The following is a 21,081-nucleotide window of genomic DNA, read 5'->3' as shown; positions in this document are numbered from 1 at the left end:
TTAGCAGCATAAGAGTGCCACTCACCTCCTCCCACTGCAGCTCTGGGACCTTCACTGCTTGGCTCCAGCTCCTCCTGCTTCCTTCCTCCTAAGAATCTCTGCTCCTCCCTGCCTGCACAGTTCTGCCAAGGCACTGGGAAGACTCTCCAGACTCCCATTGGCTCAACTCCCAGGGAGAGGTTGGCAACAAGAGCATAGCAGCAGTGACAGCAATGACTGATGTCCCTCCTCCTTCCCAGACTGCACCAAGAGGAAAATCATGTTCATGGAAGGGATACTTAGGAGAGGCTCCACATGGGCTTCCCTGCCTGCCCCACAGGAAGTTTATTTCAGGGTATGATGTTGCATAACTTCTCCTTCCACTGATGATGGGAAGCAAACCCAACAAACCAGAGAAGCAAATGTTTCTAAAGGCTTTCCTTAACACACACCCAAGCCATATGTACTAGGGCATAGGGAAGACTGCAAGTTAAACCAGCAATGATAGCCAGAAGAACAGAATCCAGGAGGAGATGAATTGAGAAAAGTTAATCCTTTATCTAGGACTAAGACTGGGTGCCTAGGTTTTATCCATTTCCAGTGCAGTCATTAGCTCAAGTACATAAGGTGCTCCTGAAAGATTGAGTGGCTCAAGGCCCTGATAGCAGGATAAGCTTGGAACATCTGGATGACTTTTGCCACTAATAAGTAGCAAATGTGCAGCTCAGAAGAGAGATCAATATTTACACTCATAGCAGAGACCATATATTCTTAGCTAACAATCAGTGCGTATTTCCTAGGAAGAAGACTTTTGATCACAACATGAGAATGTGAGCTATGATGGGATACCAAAACCTTTGGAGCCATATCTGGTTTCAAATTCCAGCCCCTCACCTTGAATCCATGTGCCTTTGGACAAGTAATTTTATGGCCTTACATCTTGCCTTACTTGTTTGAAAAATGTGGGGAGTTTTAGTAACTTTATGGCAGAGGTTTTTATAATTAATATGTAAGGTAATTCATATAGACTAAGTATTTAATGAATGTAGCTATTAGTGTAATAATAGGTTGAGACAGTCTTAGAAACTCCACGATATGTATGTACTCCAACATCTCTTTATATATAAAACACTAGTCTGTGGCTATTTCAAGTCTCATATATTATCATAAGATTATACTGATACATTTATTTATTTATTTAGTGTGTGTATGCATGCATGTGTGAGTGTGTGTGTATGTATGTGTCTGTGTGTGTGTGTGTGTGTGTGTGTGTGATTTGTATGTAGGCTCCTTTATATGCTGGTACCCATAGAAGCTAGAAGAGGAAGTCATATCCTTTGGATCTGAGTTAGTTACAGGAGGTTGTGAGATGATCGACATGGATAGGAATCAAACTCGGAGCATCTGCAAGAGTAGTGTGATTATTTAAAAGATAATGGCCCCCAAAAGAAGTGGCACTACTAGTAGGTGTGGCTTTGTTGGAGTAGACATGGTCTTGTTGGAGGAAATGTGTCACTGTGGAAGTGGGGTTTGAGGTCTCATATGCTCAAACTACCACCCAGTGTCTCAGTTCATTTCCTGTTGGTTGACTTCTGATGAAGATATTGCCAGCACCATGTCCGCCTGCACTCTTCCATGATTCCTGCAGTGATAATAACAGACTAGACATCTGAAACTGTAAGCCACCACCTCAATTCAATGTTTTCCTTTATTAGAGTTAATGTAGTCATGGTGTCTTTTCATGGCAATAGAAATCCTAACAAACAAAAGCAGCAAGTGCTGTTGAATGCTGAACCATCTCCTCAGCCCCTGATTTCTTTATTTCTTGATAATATGTTTCGATCATGTAATTTACTGTTTCCTCACTTATTATACATAATTTTATGCTGTTATCCTAAATCACTTCCATGCCATACTACTTAAAGAACTCTATTGTTCTCAACATATCATAAAAGTCATATAAATCCAGAATTTCAGTTAGATATGAGGAATGAATGAGTGCTGGTGTTCTGTGGCTACACCTAGTAACAAAATGTCATATATTTCAAAATCATAAAACTATAAAATTTTGAATATTTTCATCTCAAAGAAATGATGCGTATTTAAGGCTGTAGAAACACTAACTACTTTATCTGATCATGGCATGTATCAGTGGATCACATCCTACTCAGTAAAAACCTGAAACTTTCAAAGAGCTTGTATAAGATTAAACTTCTTCAAAATAAAATACGCTTTTAAATATGGAGGGCCACTGTACTCCAGATAGTGTCCTATAAGGAAACGTGAATAAGGCAGCCAGTTTCCCTAACAGCTAGCTAAGAATCCTTTAACAAATTCTGGGTACAATGAAAAATCAAGAGACAAACTGAAGCTATTTAATTACTATTTACTATAAAAAACTTTTGAGTATAATTCTTATAGAGTCCTATAAATGAGTTGAAGTTGCACATAAACTATTTTATTGTGGGGATTCAAGACAAGATTGACAAATACAGTCCACCAACTTCACCCTCCTCTCCTTTCTGAGACCGTGGCTGCCATCTACTGATCGAACTGAGAATTGTGACCCATTGCTCAATAGCATCTGCGCAAAACATTTCCAGGGTAATTGTAGCTTCGTAAAAAGTTTGGAAATGGACCTCCTGCTTTTATTGTGTGGAACACTTTTGGGGGTATTGGAATGAGCTCTTCTTTACATTTCTGGTAGAATTCTGCACTAAAGCCATCTGGACCTGGGCTATTTTCGGTTGGGAGACTTTTGATGACTGCTTCTATTTTATTAGGGGTTATAGGTCTGTTTATATTGCTTATCTGCTCTTTATTTAATTTTGGTAAGTGATATCTAACCAGAAAATTGTCCATTTCCTTTAAATTTTTGAATTTTGTGGAGTACAGGTTTTCAAAGTATGACCTGAAGATTCTCTGGATTTCCTCAGTATCCATTGTGATTCTTTGTATTGTTTTCTTTGTTCCGACTTTATTGATTTCAGCCCTCAATTTGATTATTTCCTGGCCTCTACTCCTCCTGGGTGAGTTTGCTTCTTTTTGTTCTAGAGCTTTCCATTTTGCTGTTAATTCTCTACTGTGACTATTCTCCAGTTTTTTAACATGTGCACTTAGTTCTATGAACTTTCCTCTTAGTACTACTTTCAAAGTGTCCCATACATTTGGATATGTTGTATCTTAATTTTCATTGAATTTTAGGAAGTCTTTAATTTCTTTCGTTATTTCTTCCTTAACCCTGAGATGGTGCAATTGTGCGTTGTTCAATTTCCATGAGTTTGTAGGTTTTCTGTACTTTGTGGTGTTGTTGAATTGTAACTTTAAGGCATGGTGGTCTGATAAGATACAGGGGGTTATTCCCATTTTTTTTATACCTGTTGAGGTTTGCTATGTTGCCAACTATGTAGTCGATTTTAGAGAAGGTCCCATGTGGCGCTGAGAAGAAGGTATATTCTTTTGTGTTTGGGTAGAATGTTCTATAGATGTCTATTAAACCCAATTGGGTAATAACTTCTGTTAGTTCCTTTGTCTCTTTGTTGAGTTTCGGTCTGATGTTCCTGTCTAGTGGTGAGAGTGGGGTGTTGAAATCTCCCACTATAAGTGTGTGAGGTCTCATGTTTGATTTGAGTTTTAGTAATGTTTCTTTTACAAATGTAGGTACCCTTGTATTGGGGATATAGATGTTCAGAATTGAGACTTCATCCTGGTGGATTTTTTCCTGTGATGAATATGAAATTACCTTTTTCATCTCTTTTGATTGGTTTTAGTTTGAAGTCTAATTTGTTTGTTACTAGGATAGCTACAATTACCTTGATACCCAAGCCACACAAAGACACAACTAAGAAAGAGAACTACAGACCAATCTCCATCATGAACACTGATGCAAAAATAATAGTAAACCAAATTCAAGAACACATCAGAAAAATCATCCACCATGATCAAGTAGGCTTCATCCCAGGACGCAGGGATTGTTCAACATACAAAAATCAACAAACTGAAAAAGAAAAACCACATGATCATCTCACTTGTTGCGGAAAAAAGCCTTTGACAAAATCCAGCATCCCTTCAGGATAAAGGTCCTGGAGAGATCAGGGATAACTAGAACATACCTGAACATAATAAAAGCAATATATTGTAAACCAACAGCTAACATCAAACTAAACAGAGAGAAACTCAAAGCAATTCCTCTAAAATCAGGAACAAGACAAGACTGTACTCTCTTTCCATATCTGTTCAATATTGTCCTTGAAGTTCTAGCTAGAGCAATAAGACAACAAAGGGAGATCGGGGGACACCAGTTGGAAAGGAAGAGGTCAAACTTTCATTATTTGCAAATGATATGATAGTTACATATGTGACCTGAAAAACTCTACAAGGGAACTCCTACAGCTGATAAGCACCATAAGCAAAGTGGTAGGATACAAGGTTAACTCAAAAGAAATCAGCAGCCCTATTATATACAGATGATAAGTGGGCTGAGAAAGAAATCAGAGAAACATCACACTTTACAATAGCCACAAACCACATAAAATATTTGGGGATAATGCTAACCAAACAAGGGAAAGACCTGTACAGCAAGAACATTGAATCTTTAAAGAAAGAAATCAAAGAAGATACCAGAAAATAAAAGATCTGCCATGCTCTTGGATTGGTAGGATTAGCATAGTAAAAATGGCAATCTTGTCAAAGGCAATCTACAGATTCAAAGCAATTCCCATCAAAATACCAGCACAGAAATTGAAAGAACAATACTCGGCTTCATATGGAAAAACAAAAGACCAGAATAGCCAAAACAACCATGTACAACAAAGGAACTTCAGGAGGTATCACCATCCCTGACTTCAAGCACTATTATAGAGCTATACTCCTGAAAACAGCTTGGTATTGGCACAAAAATAGGCAGGTAGACCAAATGGAATCAAACTGAAAACCCTGATACTAACCCACACAACTATGAACACCTGATTTTTGACAAAGAAGCTAAAATTATACACTGGAAAAAAGACAGCATCTTCAATAAATTGTGCTGGCATAAATGGATGTTGGCCTGTAGAAGACTATCGCCATGCACAAAATTTAAGTCCAAATGGATCAAAGTCCTCAACATAAATCCAGTCACACTGAAACTCTTAGAGGAGAAAGTGAAAGGTAGTTGTGAACGAATTGGTACAGGAGACAGCTTCCTGAACATACCACCAGTAGCACAGACAGTGAGATCCACAATTAATAAATGGGACCTCCTGAAACTGAGAAGCTTCTGTAAGGCAAAGGACACAGTCAACAAGACAAAAAGGGAGCTCACAGAATGGGAAAAGATATTCACTAACCCCACATCTGACAGAGGGCTGATCTCCAAAATTTACAAAGAACTCAAGAAGCAAGTCTCCAAAACACCAAAGGATCCAATTAAAAAGTGGGGCACAGAACTAAATAGAGAATTCTCAATAGAGCACTTTAAAATAGCTGAGAGACACTTGAGAATGTGCTTAACATCCATAACCATCAGGAAATGCAAATCAAAACAACTCTGAGATACTATCTTACTCCTGTCAGAATGGGGAAATCAAAAACTCCAATGACAGTCTGTGCTGGAGAGGATGTGGATAATGGGGAACACTCTTCCACTCCTGGTGGGAGTGCCAACTCTTACAGTCACTTTTGAAATCAGTATGGAGATTCCTCAGAAAAATGGGAATCAGTCTACCACAAGATCCAGCAATTCCACTCTTAGGCGTATACCCAAAAGATGCACATTCATACAAGGATGTCTGTTCCACTATGTTCATAGCAGCATTATTTGTAATAGCCAGAACCTGGAAGCAACCTAGATGCCCCTCAACTGAAGAGTGGATAGAGAAAATGTGGTACATTTACACAGTGAAGTAATAATCAGCAGAAAAAAACAACCAAATCTTGAAATTTTCTGGCAAATGGATGGCACTAGAACAAACCATCCTTAGTGAGGTAACCGAGTCACAAAAAGACAAGCATGCTATGTACTCTCTCATATATGTATTCTAGGCCTGAAACAAAGAAGTGCCAGCCTACAGTCTCCAGCTAGAGACTCTGGGAAATAGGGAGGACGCTAAGAGAGATAAGCGTGGTAACCCAGAGAAGGGAGACAGGACAGAATTTTCTAAGGAGATTGGGAGCACAGGGGTGGGGGTGGGGGAGTGAGGAAGCTGAGAGAAAGAGAGGGGATGAAGAGGTGGGGAGAGGAAGACATGGGGGAGCCAGATAGTTGAGTAGGGGGAAGAACAGAGGAAAGAAGGATGAGAGATAACATAATAGAAGGAGCCACTATAGATTTGAAGAGAGATCTTGTACTAGTGAGATGTCCAGAGGTCTACAAGGATGACAACAGCTGGCAATCTAACCAATAGTGGAGAGGCTACCTTAAATGCACTTCTCTGATAAGGTGTTTGAAGACTTCTTTGTATGCCACCGTAGAGCCTTCATTCAGTGGCTGAAATAAGCAGAGGCAGAGGCAGACACCCACAGCTAAACACTGAACTGAATTCCTGGAACCCAGTTACAGAGAGGGAGGAGTGAGGAGCAAAGGGGTTATGACTTGGCAGGGGAAACCCACAGAAACAGCTGACCTGGACAAGGGGGAGCTCATAGACCCCAGACTGATAGCTGAGAGGCCAGCAAGGGACTGATCCAGACCCCTTGAACATGGGTGTCAATGAGAAGACCTTTATCATCCTTTGGGGCTTCAGGCAATATACAAGCATTTAGCCCTATCATCTGGAGTTTGGGAGCCCATTCCACATGGAGGGATGTGCTAATCTCCTGGACACGTGGGGGAGGCCCTAGGCCCTGCCCTAGATCATATGGCAGATTTTCGAGATCCTCCATGAATTGCCTCACCCTCCTTGGAGAGTGGAGTAGGGATTGGAGGAGGTCTTGGGGGAGGGTTGGAGGGGTCAGAGAGGAGAAAAGGGAGAGGGAGCTGGGTTTGACATGTGAAGCAAACATGTTTCTAATTTAAATTAAATTTAAAAAATTTAAAACCTTTTCAGGGACTTTGAGCTGACATTCTACATATGGTCACCTCTTTAACATAATCTTTTTAGTTATTTCTTTGATTGTTTAAGATAATATATTTGCATAATTTCCCCATTTCCTCTCTTCAAACTCCACCATATACTACCCCTGGCTCTCTTTAAAATTAATTGCTGCTTTTTTCATGCATTGTTTTACACACACACACATATGTAGTCTGCTTAGTTGTTATAGGCCTTCAGTCAGATCCAGCCTAATTGCCTGGTTCATACCTGAGAGGGGGAGTGTGGATTGAGAAATGGCAGGTAAAGACACTTAAAAAAAAGACAGAGATACAGGATAGAGTCGGGAGGGCAATCCAGTGAATACTGGACTCCCCAAGTTTATTTTTCAACAACCAGAAGGGGGACATGGTAAAAGACTTCTTTATCATATATGAGGGATAAACAGATTTTCTTGCCTTAATCCTCCAAACATTTGGTAACCACACCTTAGACTCAATTGCTGAAACTTTTCTTTTTCCCTCTCTTAAAGTTCAATGCATTGCTGCTCCTAATTTCCAAGGGTAAGTTAGAGATACTACAGTCCTTGAGTACTGAATACTAGCTACAAAACTTTTGTCCAACTCCTCCTCATATAGTGCAGAAGGGCTTTACTCACACATCAACCTCCATAATGTTGTTCAACTTTCCTAATGAGTCCTCTTCCCCCAGAGAGGAAATCTATGAGGCAACAGCAGAAATGAGTTTTGACTGACAAAAGTAAGTTCTATGTCCCAAGATGCAGTGTGGATAAACTGCAAGACATTAGGTCCTTGGCTGGATCCAAGGTAAAAATTCACAGAGGTTTGGGAAGTTGATGCAGCAGGTTTGTTGAGAAACTGGTAATCTCCAACCATGGTCTTCTTTCCTTCTCAGACTATACAATGATGACATCATAGGGTCAGGAACACAGCTTCAGCAGAATTCACTTGTGTGTGTGTGGGTCTCCAGCAGTCACAGTGTAATCAGGTTTGGCATTCCTCTACTCCATAAACCTCACCAGACATTCTGACAGCTGTGGAACCTTGTTTTCTTTCTACAAGAAAACACAAACCTGCCCTTGACCCCATATTAAAACAGGATCGGGTCCTTTCCATAATCCAGTGCAAGGTTCTTTCCATTTGGCTTTAGTGAAAGTCGCTGGAGTCCCGCTATGCCAGAATCTATCCACGGCAGATTGCTCATGGGCATCCACATTCAGAAAATTTAAAATGAAGAGTGCATTATGTGGAGACTGGGGACACACCTCCCCTTTACTTTTTTTTTGAAGTTGTGTTTTCAAGGAGTTACTAGCACACTCCACAATTCCTTGTACCTGAGGATTATAAGGAATGCCTGTTTTGTGTTCAATTTTCCCTTGGGAGCAAAATTGCTGAAATGCTTTATTAATATATCCAGATCTATTTTCCATTTTATAATTTTAGGAATCCCCATGTAAGCAAAACATTTTAAACAGTGACTTATCACATACTTAGTAGCTTCTCCAGTTTGTACAGTGGCCACTAAGAAGCCTGAATATGTATCAACTGCCATGTTCACATATTTTAATTTGCCAAATTATTCAATAAGAGTAATATCCATCTGCCATAAATGGTTAGGAAACAGACCTCAAGGATTTACTCTTAAATTAGTCACAGGTAAATACTGTAGGCACACAGCACATTGTTTGACAATTTGACCATCAGTTTCTCTTGTTAAAACAAATTGTTTTCTTAGACTTCTATTATTTTGATGATCTATCAGCTGACTCATTAACTTCAGCCAGTGGGACAGGAAGGTTTGAAGGAGCTGTTAGATGACCCACAAAGTGTGGTCATTTTCTTTGATGAATGGCATATTGATTTTGCTGAAACAGTATTCTAACCTGACCATTACTAGTTCCAATTCACAGAACTGTCTCTATTACTTGAAAAGTTTTAAAAACACAATGACTATCAGTATACATATTAAATGAATTATTCACAAGGAGCTAAAAAACTATTGCAACAGCTAGTAACTTGATTATTTGAGTTGAAGCTGGAGTTTTTTGCACTACATATTCTTTACCATCAATAACATAAGCAACTTTTCCATTAGAAGAACCATCAGTAAAAACTAACATAGCATTTTTTACAGGATTTCTCCTTATAATGTTAGGGATTATAAAAGTATGCATTTGTGCAAATTGCAACAGTCTATCAGCTGGAAACTGATTATCAGTTTTTCTCAAATATTGAGCAAAAGCAATTGCCCAAGAATCAATGTTTAGAAATAACCAATCAACTTGTTGTTTGGTATAGGGAACATGTATTATACTTGGCTCTCTGCTAAAATATCTCCTAGGTTCCATACAGCATTTCTATACCATACAAGCTACTGTTTCATAATAAGGATTTAACACTTTGGCTGAAGAAACATAATAATGGCTCCCCCTTGTCATAAAACAGAAGTTGGACTATGCTATGTAGGAAGTATATAAGCTTCCCATGGTTTTGTGTAGTCAATATAGCATATTTGCTGATGCTGAATCGCATTCCCAACCTGCAGGAGGACTTGCCTACCATCTTTAGTTAGCTGTCTAGGTGAATTGGGATCACTATCTCCTTTTAGAAAGTCACTTAAAAGTTTCAAATCTCTAGTAAATGCTTTTAAATAATGCCATAACCATTGACTATTTCCTGATAACTTCAGAAAGTCATTTGAAGATTGCAAACTATCTTTCCTAATTTCTAATTTTTGAGGCTTAATTTCTTTAGGCTATAATATATGTTCCAAATACTGAAAAGGCAGTTGTCTTTGCACCTTTTCGGGGCAATTACTAATCCTGCTTTGGCAAGTTTCTGCTACAGCTGTCCATATGCTACAAGAAAACTTCTTCACTCTTGTTAACAAGTAAAATATCATCCATATAATGAGCAACATAAACCTACAGAAATTGGCTTCTAATAATTTGTATAGCTTGAGCCACAAAGTTCTGTCGCAATGTTGTGCTTTTAGCTTCCTCACAGGCTCCTTGAAATTAACTGAAGGAATACTAAACACAAATTTATGACAGTCTTGGAGAGCCAAAGGGATGCTATAAAGACAATCATTTAAGTCTAAAAATCTTATAGATATATTTTGATATGACTTCAGGAATAGGCATTCCTGGCTGTAAAGCTCCCATTAGCTATATTGTTTCATTAACTTTTCTCAAATCTTGTATTAATCTCCACTTTCCCAATGATTTATCATGACAATGGAAGAATTTCTGTATACTCTCCTCTGCTAAAGGCTATTTATTGAACCACCCATACAGAATCCTTGGGCTTTGGCCATTTCCCACTGGCTTTGACCATTTCCCACCAGCTGGCTCTGGGGGCCAGCTGTGGAAGGCACAGTTTGCCAACCATTCCTGTTAAGACACCGTCTGATATGATGCTCTTTTCTACTAGATCCAAAGCAATTTCAAGGAGGTCCTTCTGTTAGGATTCATGCATTCAATATCACACGAGTGTGGCCACACCACAGAGAACATATATGCATCTTTCACCCCCTCATTTTCCCTAGTCCATGATTAATGTGTTGGAATAAAACATTTTTAACTGAAATATCTTGTAATGCAGCAGCTATAGCTAACCCTTGAGTTATAAAGGTCTGAAATCTGAACAAATTCAAATAAATTCATCTGTCACCTTTCTGTAAGGTCTTAAAGCAGTTTCTGAAAGGCTGCATTGATTAGCATTTTCATACACTTGGCTAATTGGCATCCATGGCAGCAGGTTCCAACACTACAGGCTTTGAAGCTATACCCTCTCATCAGGGACCTGGCAACCTGGAGGCCTCAGCTCACCTTTGCCCTCTGGGCTGGGTGACCTGCAGCAGGTCATTGGTGGCTGCAGCTGCTTGACCATGGCATCTGCTGGTCCTGCTGACCTAAAGTGTATGTGGCTACACCTTTACTTACCCAAGCCCTGGCACAGCTCTGAGACAGCTCTGGTGGTGACTTCTGTGAGGGGGAAGGATACTTACAAAATTTACAAATTCTGAAAATTTCTGTACTTGTTTCCATTTTACTCCAGTTCTCCCAACTATTAAAATATACCCAAGTAAATATACAGTCAACTGTCTAATATTTTTCTGTCTCATCTCTACAATTATAAACACTTTACTCCTGAGGTTAACTCCACTGCACTTCACTTTTTCTATTGGAGAGCTCTCTTCACACTTGTACACCAGTGGTGTCTATTCCTCTGTGGTACCCATCACTTCTGTTGTCTGTGCTCAGGCCCACATCCCAGAACCATCTGTCATAATCTGTCTCTGTGGGCCCTCAGTCTGACCCAGTCTACTTGCCTGGTTTGTACCTGAGAGTGTGGATTAAGAGATGGCAGATAAAGACACTTAAGAAAAAAAGACAGAGACACAGGATAGGGTTGGGAGGGCAATCCAGTGAATACCGGATGCCCCAAGTTTATTCTTCAACATTCTTAAGTACCCCAACCCAAAGTAGACCATGGAAAAGATGTCTTTCTCATGAGTGAGGAACAAACAGACTTTCTTTCCTTAATCCTCCAAACATTTGGTAACCACCCCTTAGACTCAAATTCCTGTTATCCAGGTTTGAGAGTCAAGACAAAGTCCATTGTTACTTAGATAAGACATCCTCCACCAAGATCAAAACATCCTACAGTAGCCATGCCTTATAACTTTAGGTCTTATAACTTTAACCTAGGAAGAATAAGGACTGTTTTTAACTCTCTGACCTTGAGCCAATATGAAGCAGAGTCATCCTTATGGGTCCCAATGCAGTCTGTATGTTGTTTTTGCAACTGAACATTGATATTCGATAACCAATTGGTGTTATTTTCCCTGGAGAAGACTACTTTTCACACTCTCAACTTTCCTTAGTTGCCTATAGTTCTTTGTGTATGGTTGAGGCCTAACCTTAATCAAGTTAGCAAGTCCAATATTTTTGTCTTAAATGTCAGATATTCTCTATTTCTTTCAAATAAAATAAAATTTACTAGATAAAGAATTTACCAGTACACAATGTGGCCTCTGACCACCAAGTGCAAGGAAATTTCATTGGAATGTCAGCTGATTTCTCCTGTAACGATGGACAAGTATTCTGACTGACTTAAGGAGGTACATTTACATGCAATAATCTGTAGGACTATAACTGTATAAGGTAATGTGTGATAAATCTTAGCTTCCTCAAGCAACTCACAAGTGCTAAGAATTGATGACCTTTGGTTATATGGTTATCAAGTTTATTGTTTCATTTAAGAACTAAGAAAATCAGAGTGGGAGAGCACTTATCTAACATGTATGAGAACCTAGATTTAATTCCTAACATCATAAAGATAATAATAATAATAATAATAATAATAATAATAATAATGTTAAGAAATCAAAGTATAACACTATATAGATGAACTCCCAATGTCACTTCAGGGCAATAGGGAAACCACATAGTAACAGATTTAGGCTTTTGATCCTAAAGGCTTATATCAATTCTATCCAAACATGATCAAGTCCAAAGTTTTCATTCCACATGGTCCTTTAGAGTTCTCTTACGTTCACTTAAAGGTGGAGTGTAACTCCCTTTAGGACTTAATTTTTAGTTGAATATGACTAGGTTTGAGACTTATTGGAAAATACGGTAATGTGAAAGTATTGGGGCTGTGTGACTTCTAAGACAATGCCATGAAATATCATGGATTTTATTATTTTGTCAGGGGAACACATGTTTCTAGGTCCAATGCTGGCATGGTTTGAGGAATCCCAAAATAGCTAATGAGGGAATCCCAGATGGAGAAGGCCTGAGTCTGCATGCACAAAACAGTCTTCATTTCTTCATCTTCACTCTCCAGAAATGACTGCACTTGCCTACAATACCCAAGGCAGAACCACCCACCTAAGTGTTCACAGAAATCATTAAAAATATAAAGCCATATTATTTAAGACACTGGATTAGAAGAGACCCTGACATGAAGCACTAATGATAGAACTAAGAACTGAGCTAGGATTATGACGCCTCCTTTTTGTGTGTCCTAGGGGAAATGTTTAATTTTTCTGAACTTCCTATTTCAAACTTGAAAATATGGTTCTCATATCATCTATTTATTGGTTGCCTTGAGAACAAATGACTATAAAGCACTGACCAAACTTCAGATGCAGATCAAGACCTCAATAAATATTTTTGCTAATCATCATGCAACACAACTTTCCTGATAAAGCCCTTAGTATATTTTAATGTGCTGTTGGGTATATTTTGATATTTAAGGACAATGCTATTCTGCTTTATTTAGTTTCTGAATTAATTAAATTAATAAGAATTGTAACTGGCTAGTTATGGTTGTCTATTGCTGCAACTTTCTCACTTATCTTTCTTCCCTGTTCCTTGGGGGTCTTGTTTCCAAGGTGTCAATCTCTGAAAGCACCTATAGGCAAGTGCCTGTAGAGTTATCATTCTTGGAGGACTGATTACCCTTGAGCTAGAGTACAACTGTTCTCTTTGGCTTCAGCCATGATGCTATAATTTTGCAGTCTCCAAAACACCAAAGGATACAATTAAAAGGTGGGGTACAGAACTAAATTGGGAATTCCCAATAGAGGAGGCTAAAATGGCCAAGAGACACGTAAGAAAGTGTTCAACATCCTTAGCCATTAGGGAAATGCAAATCAAAACAACTTTGAGATACCATCTTACTCCTGTCAGAATGGCTAAAATCAAAAACACCAAAGGCATAAATTGTCTGAAGAGGATGTGGAGAGAGGGGAACACTCCTCCACTGCTGGTGGGAGTGCCAACTCGTACAGCCACTTTGGAAATCAGTATGGAGATTCCTCACGAAAATGGGAATCAATCTACCACAAGACCCAGCAACTCCACTCTTAGGCATATATCCAAAAGAGGCAAATTCATACAACAAGGGCATCTGCTCCACTATGTTCATAGCAGCATTATTTGTAATAGCCAGAACCTGGAAGCAACCTAGATGCCCCTCATCTGAAGAGTGGATAGAGAAAATGTGGTACATTTACACAATGGAGTATTACTCAGCAGAAAAAAACAATGGAATTTTGAAATTTGCAGGGAAATGGATAGCACTGGAAGAAACCATCCTGAGTGAGGTAACCCAGACACAAAAAGATAAACATGGTATGTAATCACGCATATATGGATTTTAGACATGGATCAGGATAGTGCCAGTCTGCACTTCCACTGATAGAGAATCTGGGAAACAGGAAAGAACCTAAAAGATATGCATATATGCATAGTACCCAAGAGAAGAGGAATGAGGCAAGATCCTCTGAACAGATCGGGAACACGGCGAGGGGTGGGGGGAAGTGGGAGCTGGGAAGAAGAGAGGGGGAGAAGAGGAAGAGAGAGTAGGTCATGGGGGAACAGGAAGGTTGAGTGGGGGGTAGAATAGGGGGAAGAGGGAATCATAGGTTAGAAGACAGATCAGGCACCAGTGTGACCTCTAGTGATCTAAAGGGATGACACCAATTGGCAAGCTAAGCAATAGTGGAGAGACCACCCCAAATGCCTATTCCTGATAATGAACTTGATGTCTATAACCATTCTGGAGCCTTCATCCAGTGACTGATGGAAGCAGAGGCAAACACCCACAGTTAAACACTGAACTTAAACCCAAGGAACCCAGTGACAGAGAGAGAGGAGCGATGAACAAATTGGCAAAGAATGGGCTGGCAAAACTAGCAGAGACAGCTGAACTGAACAGGGGAGAGTTCTTTGACCCCAGACAGACAACTGGGAGGCCAGCATGGGACTGATCCAGAACCCCCCTGAATGTGAGTGTCAGTGAGGAGGCCTGGGCAACCTATGGGGCCCTCAGCAGTGGATCAGTGTTTATCCCTGGAATACAAACAGACATCATGTGCCCATAACACAAAGAGGGATGCTCTCTCAGCCTGGACTCTTAGGGGAGTGCCTGGACCCTACCCTGAGTGAAATGACAGACTCTAGATATCCCCTATGTGGAAGGAATTGGCAATAGGGTGGGAGGCTGGGGGGGATAGTGGGGGGTGTGGGAGGAGGGGAGGGAGAGGGAACTAGGATTGACATGTAAAAGAAGCTATTTTAAATTAAAGTAATAAAAAAAGAAAATGTCCATTCTGACAATGCACAACCTGAGTAATGGTCAGAGGAGAAGAATTGGGGTTTGGAAGTTTTGTAAGCTTTGATAACACATGTGACACAGTCACCAGAAAATATAACCTTTTTTTCTCTCTCAAACAGTGACAGGCCAGATCTTCCTTCTAGGGTATTTATTCTAGGATCCTCTTCAAGGGTACACAAGTGACGTTAAATCTACTGTGTCAACCATAGTTTAACCAAGTCTGGGTCATTTACAGGTATACCCCCTTCGCTTATATGCATGCATGATAATTAGGAAAGTCTCGTGGCACTATTGTTTCTGATACAGGGAAAATAGCATAACCATAGTTTCTGTCAATTAACCATGAAGACTGTTTTAACCATCAGGAGACACCACAACTTAGCTGCAGCTTCCTTGGTTACCTCATTTTAACCACATGCTTAACCTCTCTAATCATTCAGTGGGTGAAAACTAGATTCAAGAGAAGCCAAGGCATTCAGAGAAGGTTCAGGGCTTGCCACTAGGAAAAACTGACATCTTCCTGATAACTGGATATTTGATGAGATGTCTAAGTCTTAGTGAGAATAAAATTTCACGAAAGTGCATATGGCCTCGGCACCATTTTGTGAGCAAGACAGACATGGTTGAAATGGTATAACACCAATTGGCCAGCTAAGCAATAGTGGAGGGACCACCTCGAATGCCCATTCCTGATAATGAACTTGATGTCTATAACCATCCGGGAGCCTTCATCCTGTGACTGATGGAAGCAGAGGCAAACACACAATTAATCACTGAACTGAACCCAAGGAACCCAGTGACAGAGAGGAGTGATGAGCAAATTGGCAAAGAATGGGCTGGCAAAACCAGCAGAGACAGCTGATCTGAACAGGGGAGTGCTCTTGGACCCCAGACCGACAGTGGGGAGGCCAGCATGGGACTGATCTGGACCCCCCCAAATGTGAGTGTCAGTGAGAAGGCCTGGGCAACCTATGGGGCCCTGAGCTGTGGATCAGTGTCTATCCCTGGTATACAAACTGTCTTCATGTGCCTATAGCACAAAGAGAGATGCTCTCTCAGCCCTACCAAGAGTTAAATGACAGACTCTAGATATCCCCTATGTGGAAGGATTTGGCAATAGGGTGGGAGGGAGGGGGGGAAGGGGAGTGCGGGAGGATGGGAGGGAGAGGGACCTGGGATTGACATGTAAAACAAGCTATTTAAAATTAAAATAAAAAATGATAAAAAAAAAGAAATGCTAGAATGTGATGACACCAACAGATGGTCATTGTTACACCTACATCTCTTGCTTTCACCATAAGCAGAGCGATGCTTCTTCACACCAAGTCTTTAAGCTCTGTGGGCAAGAACAGCAGCTTCAGGCCTGAAGGCTTAACATGTGACAATTCTATATGTGGCACCAACAGATGGCAGTATCGTCATGGACCTACTGACAAATCCACAAATTTACTTACTGTTCTGCGGGTCCAAAGCAGCAGAGGTAGGCATGGGATTGATTCCAAAGGACTACCAAGCAGTGATATATTACTCAGAAACAAACTGTTAGGTTTGTGTTGTCTGGAAAATGATGATACATATAGTCATGAGAAGATCTTACCAAAACAGTATTTACATATAAGTCATGGCTTGAATCTGGAACCTAGAAATTTTGTCAAATCCTACTATAATATAGTCAGCTTAAAGTAATTATTACTCCTTCACAAAGGGACTTTGTTTAGACATTGATGGTCAAAGATGCTTGAGGAATAGATGTAGAAAGTCTTTGCACATTCAAAGATGTTGTGTGTGACTGATTCATGATATTACTAGACAACTCTATCACTAAATTAATCTTTAAATACCATTTGTCATTGTGAAAACCACATTCATGGACAAGTTACCTTTGTATAACCACAATAAATCACAAAAGACATTATCTCTGCCTTTAAATTAATTTTGGCCTGTCAAGGGTAGCCCTTGCTTCCAGAGATAGTTAATCAGGGCTCTCCATTAATAACACCCCTTCAATAACAGTATTCCCACAGCACCCATCCTCACTGACATTATGTTCTAAACTCCCTCTTCTTTGCTAACATAGAATTGTATGGGGAAAAGGACTGCGGCCTTGTGTTATTTACTCTATTTCCACAATTCAAGGTGGCAAAATGTTCAGGAAATGTTTGTTGAGGAAATGAATCAGGGTGTGAGCAAATGATAAGATTTCAAGAATCTTTAAGAGTCATTCATCATAGGCCTGGAAATCTGTTCTCAAAAGTGCCTTGCCCTTTGAGTCTTGATGAAATTGAGCTGGACATTTCACTGTTGTCTGCTCTTTATAGTCAGAGAAGCGTGTTTCATCTGTGGAGAGGGTAGGATGGTACAGTCGCAAGTCAAGAAAAGAGACTGCACTTTTAGAAACAGTGAAAGAGGAATGAAGGGCCATAGGAAAAGACCTGGGCCTCAAGTTGCTGAAGTCAGGAAAACTGGAGTTTGTATATTCTTGCACTTAGCCTGCTCCCTTCGCTTCCTAATGGCTAGTAGATATGACGACTCAGCAGTATTAAGGTCACTGTATAACTATTGTCAAAATCAGGACACGTTTTAGAGTGATATAGGGTGTTATCAGTCATGAAGCCAGGACCACAGAAGTTACTTGTGACCAAGTCTATCAAACTAGGCATTGAGTCGCTATTACCCCAGATAATTCAAGGGAAACCATGAGGAAAGAACTAGATTCCTCAAATTCATTCTGTTCTTCTTGCTGCTGAAAATGTCTGAGGGAAAAAATGTGACAGATTTAGAAACAGTAGGAAAAAAACCTAGACTCCCAAGTATGTACACAGACAAGCCTTTTACTGAACTACTTCCCAAATAGTGGATTAGATTTTTCTCTCTTTACGTTTACATCAAGATATCCTGGGGGAGGTTCCTGAGCACAGACTTCCTATAGGAGTGGACTTCCTGCCTTCCGGTGCCCTGCTTGGAACTGCCTGAGGCCTGGGGACTAATCACTGGGGAACCCATCCGGGTCGTCCAGTCCACCCAGAGACTGCCAAGGCCCAGGTACTAGTCCTGCCTGCACCCATGGAAAGAGGAGAGCCATCGGAGTATTGGACCCGCTTGTACCTACCAGAAGAGAACCATACCCTCCAAGAGAGGAAGAGACTCCTCCTGCTCCCACTGGAAGAAGGGATGGGACGAAGACAATATAAAAACACATTCAACAACAGGAAAACTAATATGACACCACCAGAGTCTAGGAACTCTACACAAGCAAGACCTGAACGTCCCAATGCAGATGAAGCAGAAGAGAATGACTTTAAAAACAACTTCATGAAAATGATAGAGGCTCTCAAAGAGGATATGAGAAAATCCCTTCAAGAAATGGAAGAAAAAAAACAAACCAAAAAATACAAGAAAACAACAAATCTCTTAAAGAAAGCCAAGAAAAAACCAATCAAACAGATGATGGAATGGTCATTATAGTCACTATGCCCCACCCAAGCACCATGACTCAGATTCTAGTTTGATCCTATTTATGTTCCATGGGGAAATGCTTGCCTAGCCATTAAAGGTGTGGGTGTGAAGGCTTTAGGAAAACTATTTTTTTTCTGAGTCACTAGGAAGTTAGGGTTACCAAACAGATTCACACAAACTTGAGGACCCAGTGTTTATGCAAAGAGGTGGGGGAAAGACATGGATACATTCAATGTTTAATGGATGAAGGTGAGGGGGGTTTTGTGAAATCCCATGAGGCATATAATTTATTATGTTGCTTAACACTGTTAAAGGTACAATTTATGCCATCTCTTAGAAAGAATAAAACTAATTAGCATTCAGTTTCCTCAGTACTAGTAACTATGGTGGTTGTTTTCAGAGATGTTTCAGAAATAGTGTTAACAAAAATTTTTAAAGATGATACACAGATCTCATTTTGTTTACCATTAGTTAAACTCCATATACTGTATAAGAATAAAGCTATATTTAGGTTAAATTTTAAGGGTTATTTATTCAGTCAAAATATAACCACATCATTAGCCCATCCATTCCCTTCCTCTAGTCCTTCCCACATAACCTCTCCACTCCACTTCTCTTTTTAGATCCATAGCCAATTTTTAATTGGGTCTTTGTTTTCTTAACTCTTTTTTATTGCATCTTTATACAAGCTGGATAATAACTATCTGTCAGATGTATAGCTGGTGAGATTCTCTCCCATTCTGTAGTCTACCAAGCTTGAGTGCTGGAAGTTGAACCCATGACCTCTGGAAGAACAGCAAGTGATCTTAGGGGCTGAGTCATCTCTTTAATCCCAGTGATTTTTAATTTCTTGAGTCTACTTTTCTGGGCCTCAGGACCCAATGATTTGGCCAAACATCAGGCAAGATGTTGCTGTGGTGGTATCATTAACCAAATATTAGCATGTGAATCAGTACTCTTTGAGTAAAGCATATTATCTTTCCTAGAATAGGTAGACATCATGGAATCATTTGCAGGCCTTAAGGGAAAATAGATTGAAACCCTCTAACAAAAGAAATTTTCTCCCCATTCTAAAGCTAAAAGATAGCATGAGCCTCTCTCTCTCTCTCTCTCTCTCTCTCTCTCTCTCAGTCTATCACCCTCTCTCAGTATATCATTCATACATAACATATATGTATGACATAGGTAGATATTATTGTGGGAAAAGAGGAGGGAGAGATACATCAATCTCTGAAGCTTAGCTACAAGAGTTACCTTCAGCTTTGACTCAAGATGATGACTTTTAACTTCTTTCCTACACCTTCAGGAGATCATGCTCTGATGTCCTTAAACTGTTGGAGAGAACTAAGTCAGTGTTATAAAGCTCTTCTATTGTTACATTGTCTTGTTACTTTGGTTGGATATTTACAAGAGAGAAGATTTATTTTGTCTCATGCTATTAGGAGTATTGATCCATGGCTGCTTATCCATATTGCCTTTGGGTCTATTGCAAGAACTTCATAACAGGGAATATACATAAGAAATGGTCATTTGCCTAATGCTACAGTGGGGGTAGGGAGCAAAGACAGAGACAGGGAGAAAGAGAGAACGAAGAGGAGAAAGGAGACAAATAATGGGAGGATCTGAGTCCCAACATCTTTGAGATGGTGCTGCCCCTAACTGGGCATTCTTCTGGTAGGCCCCTCTTCCTAAATATTTCACTATTCTCCAAGAGTACCACAGTACTGTCAGATATCAACTAAGCCTTCCCCTGCAAGAACCTTTGGCAATGAAACAGCAAAACTATAGTAAATGTCTATGTGATGAAATCAATCTGAGCTCCTCCACAGCCAAGGACAGATTCCAGGACATAGCCTTTCCTGGGCTGTTATGACCTCTGCAGTGTGCTTACAATAAAAGAAGAGTCTTTATTTTTCTGAAGTGTTGTATAACTCTTTCATATGAGCATTCTCTGTGGGATGGAGGTTCATTAAGACTTGGGAAATAAATGAAACCCACAAGTCTTACAAAGCTCCTGAAACTTACAAGAGTCATAAAGCCCCTCTCTTTGATTACATAACACTAACAATTGCTGGGGAAAGAGGCATTCTGATAAGCCAAGCTGCCTAAGTGTCATACAGAGAGGTCCAAAGATGTAGTGTTCATGAGCTATCACCAATCCATCTTCACGTGGACTTTTCAGCATATAGTTGCATTTTAGTAACTCATGCTCCTAAAACTAACCTTCTTCCCATATAACTAACCCTAGCAAACTGACTGTTTCACTAAGCTAGGCATGGGTACAATTGTTTCCTTGCTCTGTCATCAGTGCCTTATCTGGTGCAAATACATAGATGTTTGTCCTAGGATTCTCAGAAAAAGTCACATAACAAACACCCATAATTATGTTACATACTTTTATATTTCAAGCCCTTGTATTGTGATGTCTGTCTTCTGGTTATTGCTCTGTATTATCTTTAGTGGAAAATACAAAAGCTCCCTCT

The 21,081-nt window shown here is 39.9% G+C and overlaps 1 protein-coding gene across 2 annotated transcripts in view; it reads right to left on the bottom strand.

Moving 5' to 3' along the window:
- The window catches only part of Serpinb7 (serpin family B member 7), a 49,802-nt gene extending 49,662 nt beyond the window's left edge, over window positions 1-140 (bottom strand). For both annotated transcript variants that reach the window (XM_013121516.3, XM_040738762.1), the window contains exon 1: window positions 26-140. The gene's annotated coding sequence lies outside the window, so the exon portion shown is untranslated. The remainder of the gene's footprint in view (window positions 1-25) is intronic.
- Window positions 141-21,081: the final 20,941 nt, after the last annotated feature.

The sequence above is a fragment of the Mesocricetus auratus genome, unplaced genomic scaffold, assembly GCF_017639785.1.
Source record: "Mesocricetus auratus isolate SY011 unplaced genomic scaffold, BCM_Maur_2.0 Super-Scaffold_100676, whole genome shotgun sequence".
Taxonomy (NCBI): Eukaryota; Metazoa; Chordata; class Mammalia; order Rodentia; family Cricetidae; genus Mesocricetus; species Mesocricetus auratus.
Note: the sequence above shows the minus strand (reverse complement) of the source record. Positions and strands in the feature narration are given on the sequence as shown.